At 32.8% G+C, this 25,486-nt stretch overlaps 2 long non-coding RNA genes across 3 annotated transcripts; one reads left to right on the forward strand and one right to left on the reverse strand.

Moving 5' to 3' along the window:
* Positions 1-704: 704 nt before the first annotated feature.
* Positions 705-23,821, forward strand: LOC143258974 (uncharacterized). 2 transcript variants are annotated; one of them, XR_013032888.1, is made up of 7 exons: positions 705-862; positions 1,487-1,546; positions 2,314-5,311; positions 5,925-5,984; positions 19,124-21,879; positions 22,530-22,586; positions 23,428-23,821. It is a non-coding gene; the product is annotated as an uncharacterized LOC143258974 (long non-coding RNA). The 2 variants fall into 2 exon arrangements; XR_013032887.1 differs by lacking the exons at positions 705-862; positions 1,487-1,546; positions 2,314-5,311; positions 5,925-5,984 and adding exons at positions 16,934-16,948; positions 17,271-17,502; positions 18,146-18,205.
* On the reverse strand, positions 16,139-21,679 carry LOC143258977 (uncharacterized). Its single transcript, XR_013032891.1, has 3 exons — positions 21,600-21,679; positions 20,622-20,810; positions 16,139-16,386 (listed from the first exon to the last, which is right to left on the reverse strand). It is a non-coding gene; the product is annotated as an uncharacterized LOC143258977 (long non-coding RNA).
* Positions 23,822-25,486: the final 1,665 nt, after the last annotated feature.

The raw sequence follows: 25,486 nt of genomic DNA on the forward strand, positions 1-25,486 counted from the left end.
AATACAAATTACTGCAAAATATATAACTTTTACTTTCCATACTAAATGTAGAAAAAGAGAGAAATATGAAAACGCTTTCTCTGGCTGTGCTTTCTAATAGATCACAAGAAACAGTCCCAAAGAATAACGGTTCTTTACTATACTAATTACGAAATGAGTCATACTATTACCTCTTCGCGTAAAATTTCTAGAACGAATTTACGCGGGATGAATTCGAAGATTGCGTCGTTATATCTCGTTGTGTAACGTGTGGACCGTTCACCATTAGGTTCGTGCTGCACTTACGCAGACGTACACTTCGTTTTTGCACCCCATTTCTACTTCTTAAAATAAAGTAGATCAGAAAAGTCCTATACAAATTCAAAAATAACAAAAAGCATCAGCTACATGTATTTCAAGCATGAGAAGATAAGCAATAATGTAGATCAATGAATTAAAAATCGATACAACAGATTTACAAAAATTTTGAATTAAAACAATAATATGTAATTACAATTACATTAACTGGTTTTAAAATCAAATCACTTATATGTGTCCGTTACAATGGAGATTGTTTTACTTCAGTTTCCACCCTTTACACAATTGCTAAATAAATCAAAAGAAAATGTTAATAAATGATGTAGTATAAACCTGGCTACGAATGTATACAGCCCTGATTTGCGCATGGCACAAGCCATACTCGTTGCACACGCCACGCAGATAGTTACCTATAAAAGAGACCATAGTAGGGGAAGGTCGATAAATTTGAAGCAACGCAGCGGAACTGGTCAGTAATCACTGTGCTTTCACGAAACTCGTTGATTCAGCCGTCAAGATCAAATACCACTCAAAATGAAGGGACCAAGCTGTGAAAAGTGCTCCAGTAAGTATCATTGTCATACCAACATCTAGAGGCATCATTTCCATATGCCAAATTAATTTCAATGCCTGCATCCGAGTGCATTGATATATTTAATTACCTTTAAAATTCATTTATACTTCTTACTCATTGAATACATTTTTTTCTGTCCAAGTATACTTGAAATAATTTATAATCAATTTTTATTTATTTAAGTAGTAATAATTCATTTACATGCGTCCTAAGATAAAAGTGGGTTCGTTTTATTTTCGACCGGCATAATAACGTTTTTATAAATCATTTTCTATAAACACACTATTATAAATGGATCGTTGTAACAACGAACTAGCGGATAAGATTTTCGCAGCTTTGTCGACCGTGTAATTTAATAAAAGAAAATTCTTGTCCGCCATAGAATTTCTTCGGAATGCACATAATATACGATTCATGTTGTTGCTGGCCCGCGTAGGAAGCATTGAAATAAATTATCTATCAAGCTCTATTGCTCGGATAAAAAGGAGGGGTCTCAATTGACGAGTTCAGTCAATTTATCATCCGTTCTTATCAAATACTATGTATTTCCTCAATACATTGTTTTAATCGTCCTAATCGTTCGGACCATTTATTTTTTAATAATATTTGTTGCAGGCAAATGCCAGGACTGCAAATGCGGCTCTTCGTGCAAATGCGGTACAGCTGGTAGCGGAGGTAATTATTCATAATTAATTTAATCTTACTCCGTTTTTAGTTCTATTACACAAAAAATTATCTCGATGCCTGAAAGATAATAATATAAGTCAATGTGACGAAAAAATTAGAGGCTGCATATAAATTTGTCATGACATTACATTTATCACAAAAATTCCATAATGCTTTATTTCAATCGTTTTCAACACTAAACATAACATAGTTGTTCGAATGGTCGCGCGCGCGGTTTAACATTATTAATTGAAATTATTAAAGCTTTTTAATGGGAAAAGATTTAATCTTAGTGCAGGTACACATTACAGGAAAAATGTCGAAAAATTTTAAATAAATTCCGTCGTGACATTTTTATGAAGCAAAACACATCACGTTTACTGCTCGACAGATTTAATGTTAAATACAAAGGAGATTTTAAAGAAACGTAGTACTATACTTTGAGCTGACAATTTTTTTGTGAAACTTTGTTCATTTGACGCTTCGTTATCGAGAAAAGAGAGCAAATATATGCGTGACAAATCCTCATGGGGAGGAAATTGTATTCTATAGTTTGTTTATATTTCATTTGATATTTCTTCACGTAAAACTATAGTTGTGCGATCATCTGCCTGTAGCGTCTATGAAATGATTAGACGGATCCGGTTGTTCAATCGCAAATGTGGTTGTTCGAAAGCATACCTAGCAAGAATTATTTGAAGATTATATCCATGCACGTCTGCATCATTTTGTCTCTATGTCTCTAAATAATCATATACGTTCTATTTCGTTTGCAGACAAATGCTGTTGCAAATCTGGCGAACAGTGCTGTTGCCAGCCCTGTAAGTGCTAAATTGGAAATGGAACGCTACTAACTTCGATCTACAATGGGATGGATGTCGTGATGATAAATCAGCAGTCAAGATTTTAGATGCCACTACCTACATTAAGCCCTTTCCTCTGTTTATTGACGCTATCGATCAACGGCTAATGAAATTCAACGACTTATTGTCATCATACTGTCGATGGAATTTCATTAGTGAATGAATTATAGTAGGATTGGAACATGCTGAGGAAATAATAAATCTGTGAAAACTCATTGTCACATCTATCACATCCCATTCTGCTTATGCATTAAGTTTTATTCAATCATGATTTTTATATAATTGTTACTGTTTCCTTCAGAAATGTAAAAAAGGAATATAATAAAGAATATCTAAAAGTGTGAACCTCAGGTTATAAGAAAGTACACAGTATAATTATTTTCATATCGTACATGTGGGCGATATGTAACATTTGAAATGTGCAATGTAAACACCATTGACGCATTTTGCTCAAATTATCTTTTGTTTACGCATTACAGCTGTGATCTCTTATTGTCCTATTTTAAATTGGAGTAAGAAAAAAAATGCATTTAACGATTTGTACTGTTAAAAAAAGTAGTTATCACTGATTAACTTATCTCACGTGATATGGGACTACGTTTTTCGTATTCCCACAGACACACAGAAATTGTGATATCATTATCAACGAGAATCATACGAAAATTGTACGAGACACCGAGGTATAATAAATAACACACAACTAAAACGACGATAATGATAACAGTGTATTAATAAAAACAATAGCAGGTTTCCACAACGCAATGACTTGTCCTGAATAACGACAACAATGACAAGGACTATGGCAACGTACAAGTTCACTCTATCACGACTCTGGTCATAATGGTCCGATCTTACCATTTAGCCTTTCTACCCTTACGAAATCTTCTCTTTCATTACTTCTTTGTCTTCCTTACATTATTTTAGCACCCTCCCCCCCTCTCTCTCAACCACTCACTCACTCACGCACTATCTTTTGGTTACACCGGACTTTGAGGAATGTGAACAATAAACTCAGATCATATTCTAAAATACTCGTCTCATTCATCAGTATTTTACGACACTCGCTCTGGATAATTTTGCTTTTCATACCAGGGAAACCATGCAGTACAAATGTTAGTGAAAATGTATACTTTACATTCCTACATAATACAGTACTTAATACGAAATAGGGGCAACAAATATTCACAAGAGGCATAGTATTTAAACAATGGATATAGGATTTATGAAGTAGTCACAAATTATAAATTACAAATTGCAAATTAACAATTACAGATTATAGATCACGAAATTTCAGGTTATTATTTTCGTCTCTCGATTTCATCATTATTGAGCAAATGTTTGTACATTTCATATAAAATAAATTATATTATATTAATTATAAAATAAATTATTATAATAATTATAAAATAAAATATTTCATTGTAAAATAGGGATATACTTAATGTAAACACGGGTAAAGTGTTACCCGAATTTGTACAATCTTGGAGTCCACAGATAATGAAGAAACGACTTACTTGATAATTATTGTTGTGAACCTTGGTAACTTTACCCGAATTTAACTTTCACGAAATGGCATGATTATATTTTTGGCATTAAATACTGCAAATATCATCTCGAAGTATAGACTTTTCGTATTGCAGTTTAATTTACAATCAGACTGATCTGTTTGGGTACAGACTAGTCTGCGAATGTACGAGGCGGTTGTATTTCTAAAATAGGCCACTATCAGTCCAACTGCAGTTCCTGAAGTAGATATCTTTTTAATAAGTATAATAATTGTTAGAAAGACTTTCCGTGACACTAAAAATAGTGTCGAACGTCAGATTTACGTGTATTAGTATTTTCATGTTAAACCGTTAAGTCACAAACATACGCGTCAACACTTATTTTCTTCTGAAACGAAACCTTAACAAAAATTCTAATTTATACTTTTTATTCATTTCCACGTGTAGAAGAACGTTCTTACTGATTGTAGAATAAAGATAAAGATATCAAATTCGATTGTAGATTGTTATAATGGATTTTAATGCTGGTCAAACATATTTCTTTTATAGTGGATGTTATTATAACTATAACTGAAGTTATTGCAAAAAATGCGACATTTACATTCCATGTCGAATGCAAAAAATGGCAGAAATATAAAAACACTTTCTCTAGCTATACTTTCTAATTGGCAAGAAGAAACAATGCCAAAGAACTGTAGTTGTTTGGTAAACTCATAACAAAATGAGTCATGCTATTACTTCTTCGTGTAAAAGTTCTAGAATGAATTTACGCGGGACCAATTAGAAGCTTTGCGTCGTTATCTTTCGTTGCTCTGTAATGTGTGGAACGTTCACCATTGGGTTCGTGTTGCGCTTGCGTAGGGACGTACACTTTGCTTTTATATTCCATTACTACCTATCAGTAATTTTTAAAATTACACGGTTGTCAAAAACCCTACATGCATCCTCTAATTATAGACAGACAAATACTCGTATTTCAAGCATAGCAATATATGAAAATTATAGTACTATCACATTATAGTACATTGCAATTTATATTATATTAATTGGCTTTATAATAAAATCACCTAACTATTTATTTATCTTCATTAAAATGGAAGTAGTTACTGAATTTCCTTACTTTTTGCAATTGCGAATTAAATCGAAGGCAAGTTTGAATATGTGATACGGAATCTGCTTTGAATGAGTACAGTCCTGATTTGCGCATGGCACGAACCATACTCGATGCACACGCCACGCAGATACTTACCTATAAAAGAGATCATGGTAGGGGAAGGTCGATAAATTCGAAGCAACGTAGCCGAACTGGTCAGTAATCACCGTACTTCCACGAAATTCGCGTTGATTCAGCAGTCATCATCAAATACCAATCAAAATGAAGGAACCAAGCTGTGAAAAATGCTCCGGTAAGTATCACTGTCATACCAACATCTAGAGGCATCATTTCCATATGCCAAATTAATTTGCAATGCATTGATATATTGAAATATCTTTAAAATTAATTTATACTTCTTACTTATTGAATACATTTTTTTCTGTCCAAGTATACGTGAAATAATTTATAATCAATTTTTATTTATTTAAGTAGTAATAATTAATTTACATGCATCCTAAGATAAAAGTTGGTTCGTTTTAATTTTTACCGGCATAATAATGTTTCTCTAACTCATTCGTTATAAACACAGTATTAACACATTTATTAAACACAGTATTTTTGCAGCTTTGGCGATCGAGTAATTTAATAAAATCAAATTCTTGTCCGTCAAAGAATTTCGTCGATATGCACATAATATACGATTCACATTGTTACTGGTCTGTGTAGGGGACGCATTGAAATAAATTATCTATCAAGATCTCTCTCGGATAAAAACAAGTGGTCTTAATTGACGAGTTTAGTCAATTTATCGCGCGTTCTTATCAAATATCACGTACAGATTTCCTCTGTACATTGTTTTAATCATCCTAATCGTGTGGTACCTAGCTTCCAGACCATTCATTTTTTATTAATATTTGTTGCAGGCAAATGCCAGGACTGCAAATGCGGCACTTCGTGCAAGTGCGGTACAGCTGGTAGCGGAGGTAATTATTTTTTCATAATCAATCTAATGTTACTCATTTTAAGTTTATGACCCAAAAACCTACCTTGATGCCTGAGAGATTTAAGACAATGTTACGAAAAGATTATAGGCTGTATTAAAATTTACCATGGTATTATATTTATCGCGTCCCTTCCACAATGCCTTATTTCAGTTGTTCTTAACACTAATCATAACGTATCGGTTAAAATAATCGGTTTAATTTTATGTATTGATATTTTTAAAACTTCATACTGGAAAAAGATTTTATCTTACAAGGAGAGGTCTCCAGGTTTGACGCTCCTTTTTTGATGAGTTTTGGTACAATGATAGGACTTGTAAAGCTGAATCCCATGTAAAAGTTGCTAACAAAAGACTAGAAAGGCGCTGGATTACGATCCTCGACACCGCATAGCTGGAAGTGGGGGGGGGGGGGGTATCATTGGATTCAGCTTTGCAAGCTCGATCATTGTACCAAATCTCAACAAAAGGTGAGCATCAATTCTGGGGTCCTCCCCTTGTTATTGCAAGCATACTTTATAGTAAAAATGTCAAAAGTTTAAATAAAAATTCCGTTGTATCATTCTAATGAAGCAACACGCGTCACTTTTATTGCGTAGGTTTAGCTTTGAACATAAAGGTGATTTCAAAGACATGTAGTACTATACCTTGAGGTGACAATTGTTTTTGTGAAGCTGGTCAATGTTAAACAGTAAACGATGATTTTAATTAGAAGCTTTTTCTTGTTGATTTCATGAAATTTTCTATATATTATAATGATTAAAAAAACAATTGTATACTCATCCTACACCATGTTCTAGTTCGTGTAAGAAATCTTTTGTTTCTACAGATTTTTATGAAATGAGTCATGAAAAGAATCTTTTTAATGAGTTGTCTCAATTTTAAAAACACTAATCAGGAAATCAATTCAAGTATGTAAATTATTTATTTCTAGGGGAATTTCAAAAAGAACGATATTTATTGTTATTAGGTTCAATTAGAGAGTAAAGAATACATTTTATAATTAATGACTTAATAGTAGACAAGGGAACTGTTGCACTTTTTAAGGATCAATATCGAAGTATCAAGTATCAACTCTTAATAATAAAATGTATTTATGTTGCCTTAACGATCTTCTAAATATTTTAATAGAATATTTTAAATAGAACATTTTTAATAAAATATTTTGAATAGACTGTTCCGAATAAAATGTATTATAATGACAGTTGCTCAGTCTCTGAAACTGTTGAGCATAATTATTGCCATCTGATTTAGAGCATTAATAAATAAATTACTAATCATAATTTTTGCTATTGGTATGAATTCTAATAGGTAGGAGATAAAATTACAAAAAAAAAGTAAAAAAGACAGATTGAGTTTGTGAAGCAATAAAAGCGCACGTGTAAGATTAACATGTCATTATATAGTTAATTAGCACAAAACCAAAGACATTTATACATAAATATTACGTAATCAATAAGAACATTTAAATTCAACTAAAATATGTATATTATAATCGGAATATAATTCTTCACAAAAATTCTGTCATATGAAATAATAATAATAAATCTGGAATAAATTGAATAACGCTGCGTGCCAATTTTTTAGCGTAACGTCACAGTCGATACACTCCGCGCGGAGAATCCAAAATTGAGAAGATTTTATTTATTTTATTAGGTGTACTAGAAGTGATGGACATATCGTCCAATGAAGTCAGCAGATACACATGTATATCATAAAACCTGACTCGAAGAAATTTTATCGTATAGTTTGTATATTTTTCATTTTATATTTCTTCACGTAAAATGTGCGATCATTTGCGTGGCACTCTATATGGAACGTTTAGATGGATCCGATTGTTCAATCGCAAAAGTGGTTGTCAGAAAGCTATACCCAGCAATCATCATCTCTGTACTTCCGCATAATTTTATTTCTATATGTTTAAATAATCATATGCGTTCTATTTCGTTTGCAGGCAAATGCTGCTGCAAATCCGGTGAACGGTGCTGTTGCCAGCCCTGTAAGTGCTAAATTGGAAGGGAAACGCTACTTACTTCGATCTACAGCAGGATGGATGTCGCGATGATAAATCAGCAGACAAGATTTTAAATGCCACTATCTCTACGTTAAGCCTTTTCCTTTATTTACTGTCACTATCGATGAGTGATTAATGAAATTCGGCGACTTATCGTCATCATACTATCGATGGAATTTCATTAGCGCAAGAATTATAGTAGGATTGGAGCATGCTGAGAAAATAATAAATCTGTGAAACCTCGTTGTCACATCTATCACATCCCATTCTGCTTATGCATTAAGTTTTATTCAATCATGATTTGTATATAATTGTTACTATTTCATTCAGAAATGTACAAAAGAAATATAATAAAGAATATCTAAAAATGTGAACCTCGGTTTATAGGAAAGTACACAGTATAATTACTTTCATATCTATTATAAATAATTAATTATATATTATTATATATATATTATATTATTATTATATATATATTATATTATTATTATTATATATATTATATTATATATAATAATTAATTATATTATAAATAAATAATTATTTTCATATGTATCCGATACGAATTTGGAAGCAAGCTGAAAGAAACTTGTAACTTTTGAAATATGCAATGTAAATACCATTGACGCATATTGATCACGTGATCTATTGCTTACGCATTACAGCTGCGATTTACAGCTCCTATTATTAATTAGGGTTAGAGAAAAATGCGTTAAACGATTTGTACCGCCTAAAAAAAGATAGTCGTCGCTGTTGATGAAGGATCTTATGATCGACGTTAACAATAACCTGTGTATTTATATTGTTACTACTGTGAGATTTATTTGTATTGTATTTATTTGTATTTTGTATTAACAAAAAGAACACCAAGTCTTCACAACGCATCAATTTCTTCTGAGTAACGAGAGCAACGACAACGTACTAGCTCACTCGATCACGGCTCTGCTCAGAATGCTACGATCTTTCAGTTCAGCTTTTCCACCCACACGGAATCTTCTCTTTCATTACAACTTTGTCTCCCTTACATATCTCAACACTCTCTCTCTTTCTCTCTTTCCTGCTCTCTTTCACTCTCTCACGCTCTATTCTTCGGTTATGTCAAGGAACCAAGGACTGCGAGGAGCCTAAGCAATAAACACAAACCATTGTAAACTGCCCTGACCTCTGCAGATATCTGTTCTATTCATCAGTATTTCACAACACTCGCTCTTGATCATCCTGTCTTTCATACCCGGCAAACAGCAACAGTAGAAATGTTCGCAGAAATGTATACAGTGACTCGTATTAATATTCGGACATGATATTATTTTGTTGTTACACATATCGCGTAATTAGGATCACATTTCATGCGTAAGCGTTTGTTCTTCACCGAGGAAGATTAAGCTTTATTGAGAGATCAAATCTAACTACTTTTTAATTTATTATATTTAATATTTCCTTAACATAAATATTTGATCCGTTTATTTTGAAAGTGGCATAAGTCACTTTGTTTTTAAGTCGATATATTTAAGGGTTTGCGTTTTAACACGTTTAAAAATATAGATGCTAACTTTCGAGAAGATTTACTTGTATTTGTTATCTCAGGATACTGATATTTTTCTCAGTATAAATAATTTCGTATAAACATTAAAAAATCACCACTTTTCACATTACGGTAAAGTGACTTATGCCACTTTCAAAATAAACGGCTCAATTATTGCTCCCTTTTATTGTTTATGGTAGCATTATTGAATCAATTGTTTTCTCATGTAATAAAGCACTTTTTATAGTAAGTAGAAACATAAATTTTGTTTATCTATTGCGCATGTTCTTTTGTATAATAAGCGATAAACAAGATTGTGACAAAATTTAACGTCGCAAAAATATTTGGACAGTGAATGAATTACATTAATTTTATATAAAATGAAAATCTTTTTAATCATGTTATTATAATATTAATATTTTGTCGGTTGACCCTTTTGTTTTATTACTTCACGTAATCGCTTGGGCATGTTACAGATGATTTTATTTAAATACTCCGACGAAATCCGTTTCCATTCGTTTTACAGACGTTGCTTTATCTCTGTAGGTGTTGTACGAATTTTGCGGTCCAATTGATCCCATTATTTTTCAATCGGATTTAAATCTGGCGATTGAGGACGAGAATGCAATACTTTTGACAATTGTATAATAAATATTCCCGTACAATTCTGGCCTTGTGTTTACGATCATTGTTCTGATGAAACTTAAAACTGTACGTATACCCATATTTATAGCACTTGTAATTACATTTTTTTTTAAAATGTCCAAATACTTCATTTTGTCTATAATACCACCGATAAAAAAACTAGTTCACCTACTCCTATAGACGAGATATACAACTCCACACTATTACACTTCTACCACCGTGTTTCACTGTCGGTCTTAAATTTGAAATGTTTAATTCTGTATTTACTTTACGCCACACCATTTTTTGACTGTCGGAGCCGTAAAGATTAAATGTGCTTTCATCCGAAAATATTACATCATTCCACCACCAGTTGTCGTTGTAAAAATATTCTTTTGCAAAGCTCAATCTTTTCTTGCGATTTGCTTCATTTACGTATAACTTTCTACGAGGAACTCTTTCGTTGTAATCATAAGTTTTTAATACCCGTCGCATTGCGTCCGGGTGTACCTTCTTCCGAGATTCTACGAACAACTCCTTTGTTAATTTTGTAACATTTTGTCCAGAATCTTTCTTTATTTTTCTTATTATCTTGCGTTGGTCGCGAGAGTCTAATAATTTTGGACGACCTTTCTGAAGGATTAAATCTATTCAATTCTCACGAATGTACCGACGTGTAATATCTGCCACACTACTCTTGCTTATATTTAATAATTTGGCTATATATCTCTGTATGATTTTCCCCCTTTCTTTGTGATAAATAACCAATTGTCGGATTGCAAAAGACGTATTTCTTCCTTTGCATCTCATTTTCACAAGTAAATTGTTCATAAAATTTGTTTATAAACAGTATGTGTTAGCGGCGTCGTTAATGTAGTACAGTATTTTTACTCTGGCAACTAAGATGTTGTGTCCGAATATTTTTGCGACGTTAAATTTTGTCACAATCTTGTTTATCGCTTATTATACAAAAGAACATGTGCAATAAATAAACAAAATTTATGTTTCCACTTACTTTAAGAAGTGCTTTATTATATGAGAAAACAATTGATTCAATAATACTATCATATACAATAAAAAGGAGCAATAATTGAGCCGTTTATTTTGAAAGTGGCATAAGTCACTTTACCGTAATGTGAAAAGTGGTGATTTTTTAATGTTTATACGAAATTAATTATACTGAGAAAAATGTCAGTATCCTGAGATAACAAATACAAGTAAATCTTCTCGAAAGTTAGCATCCATATTTTTAAACGTGTTAAAACGCAAACCCTTAAATATATCGACTTAAAAACAAAGTGACTTATGCCACTTTCAAAATAAACGGCTCAATTCTTCTAATAATATCGTGTCCGAATATTAATGCGAGTCACTCTACTTCTTTCCTAACACAGTATTTAATATGAAACGGGCCAACAAGTATCTACAATACGTGTAGTATTTAAACAATGGATTTAGCATTTGTGAATTTATTACCCGTTACAAGTTACAAATTACAAATTACAAATTGTGCAAAGTGACAATTACAGATTATCATCACAAAGTTCCAAGTTATTATTTTCGTTCCCCGATTTCATCATTATTGGGCAAATGTTTGTACATTTCATTATTGTAAAATAGAGATATCCTTTATTTGAACACGAGTAAATTATCATCCGAATTTCTACAATCTTGGAGTGCATAGGTAATAAAGAAAGAACTTACCTGATAGTTATTTTTGTGAGTCTCAGTATTTTCACTTGAATCTAACTTTTTCGAAGTGGCACAATTAAATATTTTTGCGATCAAATACCGCAAATATTATTTCGATAGACCTGTTTGGGTACAGATTAGTCTGCGAATACACGAGGGCGGTTGTATTATAAAAACAGGCCGCTATCAGTCTAACTGCAGTTCATGAAACAGATTTCTTTTTCATAAGCATGATAATTGTTAGAATGATTCACGTAAAAATAGTGTCGAACATCATGTTCACCAGTATTAGTATTTACAAGTTAAACCATAACAACATAACAGTATAACAATATTTATACTGTGAGTCCAAATGGACTCGGTAAGTCACAATCAGACGCGTCAACACTTATTTTTTTCTAGAACGAAGTCATAACAAACTTCATTTCTTTGTGATTGTAGCATAAAGATAAAGATATCAAGTCCGATTGTAGATTGATATAATGGGTAAACGATTTTAATGCTGGTCGAATAAATTTTTTTTATCGTAGATGTTATTAGATGTTGAATGCAAAAAATAGCAAAAATATAAAAATACTCTCTCTAGCTATGGGAAAGAACGGTAGTTGTTTTGTAAACTAATAACAAAATGAGTCATACTATTACTTCTTCGTGTAAAAGTTCTAGAATGAATTCGAATCGATTCGAATCTTTGCGTCGTTATCTGTCGTTGCTGTGTAACGTGTGGAACGTTGACCATTGGGTTCCTGTAGCGCTTGGATAGGGACGTACCCTTTGCTTTTATACTCCATTACTACTGTCACTAATCTTTAAAATTACACGGTTCTGAACAACCCTACATGCATTCTCAATTTATAGAAAGGTAATTGTATTTCAAGTATGGTAATACATGCAATTATAGTAAGCCTTTAATTGGAAAGATAATATGTAGTTTATATTACAAACCTACATTAATTGGTTTTATAATAAAATCACATGACTACTTATTTTCTTCATTAAAATGAAAGTAGTTATTGAATTTCCTTACTTTTTGCAATTGCGAATTAAATCCAAGACAAATATGAATATACGATACGGAATCTGCTTTGAATGAGTATGGTCATGATTTGAGCATTACACAAACGATACTCGTTGCTCACGACATGCAGATATCTACCTATAAAAGGGATCATGGTAGGGGAAGGTCCATAAATTCGTAGCAATGTTATGGAACTGAACAGTAATTAATTACTGTGCTTTCACGAAACTCGTTCAGTTAACAGTTAAAAACAAATAGCAATCAAAATGGGAGAACCAAGATGTGAAAAGTACTCTGGTAAGTATTTGTCCGACTCGAACATCTAGAAGGTTCATTTCTATGTGCTAAATTAATTTCAATGTCTGCAACTGAACGCACTGATATATTGAATTATGTTTAAAATACATTTATACTTCCTACTCATTGAATACTTGTTTTCCCTTTATGTACAATTATTCTTGAGACGACTTATCATCAACTTTTATTTATTTAAATAGTAAAAGTTATTTTACATTCATCCTAAGATGAAAGTTAGTTCGTTTTACTTTTGTTCCGCATAGTGACGTTTCTAAACCATTCGTTATAAACACACTATTATAAACGAATCAGTACTATATACTTTTATATAAACTTTTAAATAAAACTATAAACTTTTGAATAAGATTTTGGCGGTCGTGTAATTTAATAAAATGAAATTCTTGTCCGCCATAGGATTTCTTCGGAATGCACATAATTTTCGATTCACAATGTTACTGGTCCGCGTAGGACGAATTGAAATAAATTATCTATCGAGATCCATTGCTCGGATGAAAATGGGGGGGGGGGGGGTTCTATTTGTCGAGTATAGTCAATACATCATTCGTTCTAGTCAATATACATATATAATATACTTTAACAGCCGAAAATGAGGGGTAGCTGAGGTCATTTGAAGTAACTTTTTCCTTTGCGAAAATGCAATCTGCGGCTTTGTTTACGAGTTATTAACGGAAAACACTGACCAATGAGAGGTGACGGCACGAAGTTCCAGATCCCGCAGCACGAGGCTTTGACAGATGGTCGGGACGGACTCGAGCCGCGTTCGAAGTATTGAACAAATCACGAAGCGAGAACTTTCCGGATTTTTTTTTACTACGTAACAGTGATATTTTTAAGAAAAACGCTGTTCACCATTACTTTAGATCGTCTGAAGAATATTTACTAATTTTTCAGACCCGAAATAATAAGTAATTTAACCGTGACAGCCGTTTTGATTTTCTGGTGTGCATGACACCTCGTGTGTACCATATGAAATTTTTAAGCAAGGTGTACAGTGAAGATTAACAAAGTACGTAAATGATATTTTAATTTAAATAATTTCGTGTCCGAACACAGTTCAGCGAATGATTCGCAAAGCTAATGTAATAAATAATAATCGTGTTAAAGGACGTAAGGGATATGTTTGTTAGAGAAATATGAAGAATATTATTATTATATTATTATTACCTGGACATATGTTACACACACAATGTGTCATGCACATTAGAAAATTAAAATGGCCGTCACGGTTAAATTACTTACTATTTCGGGTCCGAAAAATTAGTAAATATTCTTCAGACGTTCTAAAGTAAAGGTGAACAGCGTTTTCCTTAAAAATATCACTGTTACGTAGTAAAAAAAATCCGGTATGTTTACGCTTCGTGACTTGTTCAATACTTCGAACGCGGCTCGAATCCGTCCCGACCTTCTGTCAAAGCCTCGTGCTGTGAGCTCTCGAACTTCGCGCCCCCACCTCTCATTGGTCAGTGTTTTTCGTTAATAGCTCGTAAACAAAGCCGCAGATTGCATTTTCACAAAGGAAAAAGTTACTTAGAATGATCTCAGCTACCCCATATTTCCGTATTGCGAGACATTTTTGGGATACCCTGTATAGTTTCTATATTTATCATTTTATATTTCTCCACGTAAGATGTGCGATCTTTTGCGAGACACCGTATATGGAATGTTTAGACGGATCCTTTTGTTTATTCGCAAATGTGATTTTCAGAAAGCTATACCCAACAAGAATCATTTGAAGATTATATCACTGCACTTCTGTATAATTTTGTCTCTGTATCTCAAAATAATTACATATGTTCTATTTCGTTTGCAGACAAATGCACTTGCAAATCTGACGAACAGAGCTGTTGCCAGCCCTGTAAGTGCTAAATTGGAAGGGGAACGCTACTTACTTCGATCTACAGTCGGGTGGATATCGCGATGATAAATTAGCAGACAAGATTTTGGATTCCACTACCTACGCTGAGCCCTTTCACCTGTTTACTGACACTATCAATCAACGGCTAATGAAATTCAACGACTTATTTTCATCATACTGTCGACTGAATTTCATTAGTGCATGAATTATAATAGGATTAGGGCATGCTGTGGAATGAATCTATGAAAATTTATTGTCACAACTATCACATCCCATTCTTTTTATGCATTATAAGTTTTCTTCAATCAGGATTTGTATATAATTGTTACTGTTTCCTTCAGAAATGTAAAAAAAGAGTTTAATGAAGAATATCTAAGAATGTGAACCTTGATTTTTAAAAAAGTACACAGTATAGTTATCTACATATCGTTCATGTACGCGATATGAATTTTGAAGCGAGATAAAAGAAACTTGTAACATTTGAAATGTGCAATGTAAATACCATTGACGCATGTGGCTCACATTATTTTTTGCTTACGCATTACAACTGTGATCATTGATTCTATTTTCAATTCTATTTTAAATAATTCTATTTTTTAAATTGGATCCAGAGAATAATGCTTTTAACGATTTGTAGTGTTCAAAAGAAAAGATAATCATTGCTGATTAACGTATTTCATATTCATAAAGGACCTCATGGGGTGGTGTGGGGTTTATTTTAGAAATCTTTCTGGTTAGCTCTTCCACCCTCACAGAATCTTCTCTTTCATTACTTCTTTGTCTCCCTGACATTATCTTATCGCTCTCTCTTTCCCTCTCTCTCTCTCTCTCTCTCACTCTCTCACGCTCTATTTTGCGGCTATGTCAAGGAATCAAGGATTTCGAGGAACCTAAGCAATAAACTAAGATTATTGTAAACTGCCCCGACCTGTGCAGGTGCCTGTTCCATTCATCAGTTTTTCTCGACACTTGCTCTTGATCATTCTGTCTTTCATACCCGGCAAACCCCAACAGTAGGAATGTTCGTAAAAATGTGTACTTCTTTTCTAGTACATTATTTAGTATGAAATGGGATTGACAAATATCCACAATACTTATGGTATTTAAACAATGTATTTAGCATTTATGAAGTTATTGCCATCTATAATTTATAAATTGCAAATTGAAAATTGAAAAAATTGCAGATTATTATCACAAGGACTTAAGTTATTATCTTCGTTTCCCGATTTCGTCATTATCGGGCAGATGTTTGTCCATTTCATTATTGTAAAATGGAGATATACTTTATTTAAACACGAGTTTGTCCTGCCAAAACAGGCCGCTATTACTCTAACTGCAACTGCTGAAACAAATTTCTTTTTCATGAGTATAATAATTGTTAGACAGATTTTCCGTGACTGTAAAAATAGTAACGATCATGAGGTTCACATGTATTAGAACAAAAATTTTAATCTATATTTTTGTACTCATTTCCCCGTGTAGAAGAACGTTTTTTGAGATTGTAGCATAAAGATGAAGATATTAAGTATGATTGCACCATAGATTATTATAGCGTGTAAACGATTTTAATGCTGGACAAATTTATTTCTTTTATCGTGGACGTTATTAGAAGTATAACCGAAGTTATTACAAGCTATGCAATATTTAATTTTCATGTCGAATGCATAAAATGGCAGAAATATAATAACACTTCCATTAGCTATGCTTTTGAATGAGGTAGAAGAATGAATGACGAAGAACGATAGTTGTTTGGTAAACTAATAACAAAATGAGTCATACTATTACTTCCTCGTGTAAAAGTTCTAGAATGAATTTACGCGGGACCAATTTGAAGCTTTGCATCGTTATCTGTCGTTGCAGTGTAACGGGTGGAACGTTGACCATTGGGTTCGTGCTGCGCTTAGGTAGGGACGTACACTTTGCTTTTATATCCCATTACCACTGTCACTAACTTTTAAAATTACACGGTTGTCAAAAACCCCATATGCATTCTCAATTTATAGAAAGGTACTTGTATTTCAAGGTTAGCAATATATGCAGTTATAGCAAACTTTTAATTGGAAAGGTATTATATACTTTACCATATATTATAAACGTATATTAATTGACTTTATAATAAAATTATATGGCTACTTATTTATCTTCATTAAGATGAAGCTAGTTATTGGATTTCCTTACTTTTTGTAATTGCGAATTAAATCCAAGGCAAGTTTGAATATGTGATAGGGAATCTGCTTTGAGTGCAGTCTTGATTTGCGCATGGCACAAACGAGACTCGTTGCACACGGCACGCAGCTACTTACCTATAAAAGGGATCATGGTAGGGGAAAGTCAATAAATTCGAAGCGACGCTACGGAACTGTGCAGTAATCACTGTGCTTTCACAAAACTCGTTGGTTCATCAGCCAAGATCAAATACCAATCAAAATGGAAGAACCAAGGTGTGAAAAGTGCTCCGGTAAGTATTCGCCCGATACCAACATCTAAAGGGTTAATTTCCATGTGCTAACTTAATTTCAATATCCGCAACTGAATGCACTGATATATTGAATTACCTTTAAAATACATTTATACATCCTACTCATTGAATACTTGTTTTCCCTTTTTGTACAAATATTCTTGAGATAACTTATCATGAACTCTTATTTATTTAAATAGTAAAAGCTAATTTACATTCATCCGAAGATAAAAGTTGGTTCGTTTTACTTTTTACCGGCATAGTAACGTTTCCAAACTATTCATTATAAACATACTATTTTGAATAAATCATTGCAACGGTGAACTTTTGAATAAGATTTTCGCAGCTTCGGCGATCGTGTAATTTAATAAAATGGAATTCTTGTCCGCCATGGGTTTTTTTCGATATGCACATAATATACGATTCACGTTGTTATTGGTTCGCATAGGATGCATTGAAATAAATTATCTATCAAGATCTCTCTCGGATAAAAACAAGTGGTCTTAATTGACGAGTTTAGTCAATTTATCGTGCGTTCTTATCAAATATCACGTACAGATTTCCTCTGTACATTGTTTTAATCATCCTAATCGTGTGGTACCTAGCTTCCAGACCATTCATTTTTTATTAATATTTGTTGCAGGCAAATGCCAGGACTGCAAATGTGGCACTTCGTGCAAGTGCGGCACAGCTGGTAGCGGAGGTAATTATTCACAATTAATCTAATCTCACTCATTTTAGTTCTATTACACAAAAACCTACCTTGATGCCTGAATGATATTAATTTAAGCCAATGTGAGGGAGAGATTAGAAGTTGTATAAAAATTCGTTATCACATTATAGTTATCACGTCCCTTCTATAATACTTTATTTCAATCATTTTCAACGTAGCGTTTATAATATTCGGTTTATCATCATTTATTGAAATTATGAAGCCACTTTAATGGAAAAAGATTTAATCTAAGTGCAGGTACACATTATAGTAAAAATGTCGAAAGTTTATATAAATTCCGTTGTGTCATTCTTATGAAGCATCACACATCGCTTTTAGTGCTCGGTAGATTTAGTGTTAAACATAATGACGATTTCAAAGAAATGTAGTACTATTCCTTCAGCATACAATTTTTTTGTGTAACTGGTCAATGTTAACCAATGAATCATGATTTCAACTAAGCACGTCCTTGCTATTTTTATGAAATGTTCTATATGTTATAAATATTTGGACTATTCCCCAAAATTTACAAGACTTTATTCGTTATAATGTTGTACTACGAGTGATGGACACATCCGTTCTACGACTGATTAAAATGTTTGGTAAAATTTGCTCATTTGACTCTTCGTTATCGAAAAAAATGAGCACATATGTATTTGACAAAGGCGAAGTTCATCCTATAGTTTCTGTATTTTCCACTTTATATTTCTCCATGTAATACTACGGTTGTGCAATCATCTTCGAGGCACCGCGTATGAAGAGATTAGACGGTTCCGGTTGTTCATTCGCAAATGTGATTCGTCAGAAAGTGTACCGTGCAAGAAACATTTGAAGATTATACCACTGCACTTCTGTATAATTTTGTCTCTGTATCTCAAAATAATTACATATGTTCTATTTCGTTTGCAGAAAAATGCACTTGCAAATCTGACGAACAGAGCTGTTGCCAGCCCTGTAAGTGCTAAATTGGATATGGAACTCTACTAACTTGGATCTACAATGGGATGGATATCACGATGATAAATCAGCAGACAAGATTTACTGACACTATCGATCAACGGCTAATGAAATTCAACGATTTATTCTCATCATACTGTCGGCAAAATTTTATCAGTGGAATAAAGCTATGAAAATTCATTTGCCACAACTATCACATCCCACACTGCTTATGCATTAAGCTTTTTTCAATCATGATTTGTATATAATTGTTACTGTTTCCTTTAGAAATGTAAAAAAAAATATAATAAAGAATATCTAAGTATGTGAACCTTGATTTTTAAAAAGTACACAGTATAGTTATCTACATATCGTTTATGTACGCGATATGAATTTTTGAGCAATATAAAAGATACTTGTAATATTTGAAATGTGTAATGTAAATACCATTGACGCGTATTGCTCACATTATTTTTTGTTTACGCATTAGAGCTGCGATTTACAGCTCCTATTTTCAGTTAGGGTTAGAGAAAAATGTGTTAAACGATTTGTACTGCCTAAAAAAGATAGTCATCGTTGTTGATAAAGGACCTTATAATCGACGTGAACAATAATCTGTGTATTTTGGATTGTTACTAGTGTGAGGTTTATTTTAGAAAACCTTACGAGACTCCGTGGTAAAATAAATAACACACAACATTAATAACAGTAGCAATTATAGAGTATTATCAAAAATAAAAAGAAGTTTGCACAAGGCTTCAATTTCTCCTAAGTAATGAGAACAACGACAACGTACTAATTCGCTCGATCACGGTTATGCACAAAATGCCACGATCTTACAGTTTAGCTCTTACACCCTTACAGAATCTTCTCTCGATCATTACATCTTGGTCTCCCTTACCATTTCTTAACACTATCTCTCCCTTCCCCCCTCTCTCTCTCTCTCTCTCTCTCTCACTCTTTCAGGTTCTATTTTTTTGGTTGCGCAGGACTTCGAGGAACATTAGCAATAAACTCAGATGATTCTAAATTGCCTCGACCTCAGCAGGAATTGGTCCCATTCATCAGTATTTTACAACACTTGCTTTTGATCATTCTGTCTTTCATACCCGGCAAACCTCAACAGTAGAAATGTTCGTAAAAATGTGTACTTCGTTCCTAGTTCTGTACTTACTATGAAATGGGGTCGACACATATTCACAATACTTATGGTATTTAAACAATGTATTTAGCATTTATGAAGTTATTGCCATCTATAACTTATAAATTGCAAATTGAAAATTGAAAAAATTGCAGATTATTATCACAAGGACTTAAGTTATTATCTTCGTTTCCTGATTTCGTCATTATTGGGCAAATGTTTGTTCATTTCGTCATTGTAAAATAAGGATATACTTTATTTAAACACGAGTTAAATATTATCCGAATTTGTACAATCTTGGAGTGTTTAGATAATAAAGAAATAACTTACCCAATAGTTATTGTCGTGAGTGTCAGTATCTTCAACCGAATTTAACTTTTTCGGAGTGGCATGATCATATTTTTGAGATCAAATATTACAAATATCACCTCGTTTGAACTGTTTGGGTACAGACTATTCTGCGAATGCACGCGGCGTTTGTCCTGCCAAAACAGACTGCTATCCGTCTAACTGCAATTCCTGAAACAGATATCTTTTTCAGAAGTATAATAATTATACGGCTGATTTCCCGTGACTGTAAAAATAGTGTCGATGTATTAACTGTTCAAATGTATTAGAAGTTACAACAACTAAAACCGGTACATCATAATCAGACGCGAAAACACTTAAACTATTTTTTTCAAAAACAAAGCCTTAACAAAAATTCTAATCTATATTTTTTATTTATTTTCTCGTATAGAAGAACGTTCTCCGCGATTATAGCATGAAGATAAAGATATCAAGTACGATTGCATCAGAGATTAAACTAGCGGATAAACGGTTTTAATGCTGCGCAAATTTATTTTTTTATAGAAGTATAACTAAAGTCGTTACAAGTTATTATTATCATGGATGTCATTGGTAGTATAACTGAAGTTATCACAAACCGTGCAACTTTTAACTTCCATGTCGAAAATCACAGAAATATAATAATACTTCCATTAGCTATGCTTTTGAATGAGATAGAAGAATGAATGACGAAGAACGATAGTTGTTTGATAAACTAATAACAATATGAGTCATACTATTACTTCTTCGTGTAAAAGTTCTAGAATGAATTTACACGTGATCAATTCGAATCTTTGCATCGTTATCTGTCGTTGCAGTGTAACGGGTGGAACGTTGACCATTGGGGCCGTGTTGCGCTTAGATAGGGACATTATGTACTTTACCATATACTATAAACATATATTAATTGACTTTATAATAAAATCATATGGTTACTTATTTATTTTCATTAAGATGAAGGTAGTTATTGAATTTCCTTACTTTTTGCAATTGCGAATTAAATCGAAGGCAAGTTTGAATATGTGATGCGGAATCAGCTTTGAGTGCAGTCATGATTTGCGCATGACACAAACGATACTCGTTGCACACGTCACGCAGATACTTACCTCTGAAGGAGATCATGGTGGGGAAAGGTCCATAAATTCGAAGCAACGTTACGGAACTGATCAGTAATCACTGTGATTTCACGAAACTCGTTGATTCATCAGCCAAGAACAAACACCAATCAAAATGGAAGAACCAAGGTGTGAAAAGTGCTCCGGTAAGTATTCGTCCGATACCAACATCAAAAGGGTTAATTTCCATATGCTAAATTAATTTCAATATCCGCAACTGAATGCACTGATATATTGAATTACCTTTAAAATACATTTATACTTCCTACTCATTGAATACTTGTTTTCCCTTTATGTACAAATATTCTTGAGATGACTTATCATCAACTTTTATTTATTTAAATAGTAAAAGTTATATTACATTTATCGTAAAATAAAAGTTGGTTTGTTTTACTTTTTACCGGCATAGTAATGTTTCTAACTTATTCGTTATAAACATACTATTATAAATGTATAATTGTAACGGCGAACTTTTGAATAAGATTTTCACAGCTTTGGCGGTAGGGTAATTTAATAAAATAAAATTCTTGTCCGCCATAGAATTTCTTCGGAATGCTCATGATATACGATTCGCATTGTTACTGGTCCGCGTAGGACGCATTAAAATAAATTATCTATCAAGATCTATTGTTCTAATAAAAAGGAGTAGTCTCAATTGACGAGTTTGAACAATTTATCAACCGTTCTTACCAAATACTATGTACATATTATTTCCTCGATACATTATTATATTAATTGCCCTAATCGTGTAGTACCTAGCTTCCGAATTATTCATTTTTAATAATATTTGTTTCAGGCAAATGCGACGACTGCGAATGCGGCAAGTGCAAGTGTGGCGCAGCTAGTAGGGGAGGTAATTATTTATAATCAAAAACCTATGTCGATACTTGAAAAATAATAATATAAGTCAATGTGACGAAAAAATTGGAGGCTGCATAAAAAGTCATGACATATTTATCACGTCCCGTCCATAATACTTTATTTAAATTGTTTTCAACATAGCGTCTATAATCGTCGGATTAACACCATTGACTGTAATTATGAAACTATTTGAATGGAAAAAGATTTAATCTTATTGCAGGTACACATTACAGTAAAAATGTCGAAAGTTTGTATAAATTCCGTTGTGTCATTCTTATGAAGCATCACACATCGCTTTTAGTGCTCGGTAAATTTAGTGTTAAACATAATGGCGATTTCAAAGAAATGTAGTACTATTCCTTCAGCATACAATTTTTTTGTGTAACTGGTCAATGTTAACCAATGAATCATGATTTCAACTAAGCTTTTTTTATGAAATGTTCTATATGTTATAAATATTTGGTCTATTTCCCAAAATTTACAAGACTTTATTCGTTACAATGTTGTACTACGAGTGATGGACACATCCGTTCTACGACTGATTAAAATGTTTGGTAAAATTTGTTCATTTGATTCTTCGTTACCGAAAAAAAAAATTCATCCTATAGTTTCTATATTTTGCACTATATATTTCTCTATGTAATACTACGGTTGTGCAATCATCTTCGAGGCACCGTGTATGAAGTGATTCGACGGTTCCGGTTGTTCAATCATAAATGTGGTTGTCAGAAATCGTACCGAGCAAGAATCATTTGAAGATTATATCCCTGCCCGTTTGCATAATTTTGTCTCTATATCTCTAAATAATCATATACGTTCTATTTCGTTTGCAGAAAAATGCTCTTGCAAATCTGACGAACAGAGCTGTTGCCAGCCCTGTAAGTGCTAAATTGGATATGGAACTCTACTAACTTGGATCTACAATGGGATGGACATCACGATAATAAATCAGCAGACAAGATTTTATATGCCTTTACCTACGATGAGCCCTTTCCACTGTTTACTGACACTATCAATCAACGGCTAATGAAATTTAACTATTTATTCTCATCATACTGTCGACAAAATTTCATCAGTGGAATAAAGCTATGAAAATTCATTGTAACAACTATCGCATCCCATTCTGCTTATCCATTAAGTTTTCTTCAATCATTACTTTAATGTAATTGTTACTGTTTTCTTCAGAAATGTATAAAGAATATAATAAAAAATATTTAATAATGTGAACCTGGTTTTTTTTTTAAGAAAGTACACCGAATAGTTATGTTCCTATCGTACATGTACGCGATATGAATTTTGCAGCGAGATGAAAGTAATTTGTAACATTTGAAATGTGCAATGTAAATACCATTGACGCATATTGCTCACATTATTTTATGTTTACGCATTACGGCTGCGATATACTGGGTTCCCCGGAAAGAATCATCCGATTTCAAAAATTTATATTTTAAAAAATTACACACAGAAAATTATAATTCAAACACGAATATAACGGGAAAATGTGTGAGTTTTTGTTTACAAGTGTTCAATATGACTTCCTTTCGTTACACGTATGATATCATTGCGATATGAAAGTTCTTGCCAAACACGGTGTAATGTATCTCTGGTAATTGTTTGTACAGCATCACAAATACGTTTTTTCAGTTCATTTACACTTGTAGGTAAAGGTGGTACAAAGACAAGATCCTTCACAAATCCCCAAAGGAAGAAGTCGCATGGGGTTAGGTCGGGTGATCTCGGAGGCCAACTGTGTAGAACCATATCATCGGATGAACTGCGACCAATCCAACGGTTCGGTACATGAGAAAAAAATAATAAAAAGTAAAACTCGCACATTTTCCTGTTATATTTGTGTTTGAATTATAATTTTCTGTGTGTAATTTTTTAAAATATAAATTTTTGAAATCGGATGATTCTTTCCCTGTATTTTATATTACGACTGGCATATTTTTAATTGGTGTTAGAGAAAAATGCGATAAACGATTTTGTCGTGTTGATAAAGGACCTTATAATCGACGTTAATAATAATCTGTGTATTTTGGATTGTTACTAGTGTGAGGTTTATTTTAGAAAACCTTACGAGACTCCGTGGTAAAATAAATAACACACAACATTAATAACAGTAGTGATAACTGAGCATTAACATAAACAAAAAGAAGCTTGCACAACGCTTCAACTTCTCCTGAATAACGAGAGCAACGACAACGTAAAAATTCACTCGATCACGGCTATGCTGAGAATGCCACGATCTTTCAGTTTACACCCTGACAGAATCTCCTTTTTCATTACATCTTTGTCTCCCTTACCTTTTTTTATCACTGTCTTTCTCTCTCTTTCCCTCTCTCTCACTCTCTCAGGTTCTGTTTTTCGGTTATGCAAGTCTTCGAGGAACCTAAGCAATAAACTCAAATCATTCTAAATTACCCCGACTTCAGCAGGCATCCGTCACATTCATCAGTATTTTACAACACACTCTCTCGATCATTTTGCCTTTCATACTCGGCAAACCCCAACAGTAGGAATGTTCATAAAAATGTATACTTCATTCCTAGTACAGCATTTAATATGAAATGGAAAAATACCCACAATGATTATAGTATTTAAACAATAGATCTAGCATTTATAAAGTTATTGTCATCTACAATTTACAAATTGTAAATTGAAAATTGAAAATTGAAAATTGAAAATTGAAAATTGAAAATTGAAAATTGAAAATTGAAAATTAAAAATTGTAAATTGAAAATTACAGATTATAAATCACAAAGTTTCAAGTTATTATTTTCGTTCCTCGATATCATCATTTTTGTGCAAATTCATTGTTGTAAAATAGGGGCATACTTACGCGAATTAAACTTTTTCGAAGTTGCATGAATATGTTTTTGCCATCAAATA

Source organism: Megalopta genalis, chromosome 3 (assembly GCF_051020955.1).
Source record: "Megalopta genalis isolate 19385.01 chromosome 3, iyMegGena1_principal, whole genome shotgun sequence".
Taxonomy (NCBI): Eukaryota; Metazoa; Arthropoda; class Insecta; order Hymenoptera; family Halictidae; genus Megalopta; species Megalopta genalis.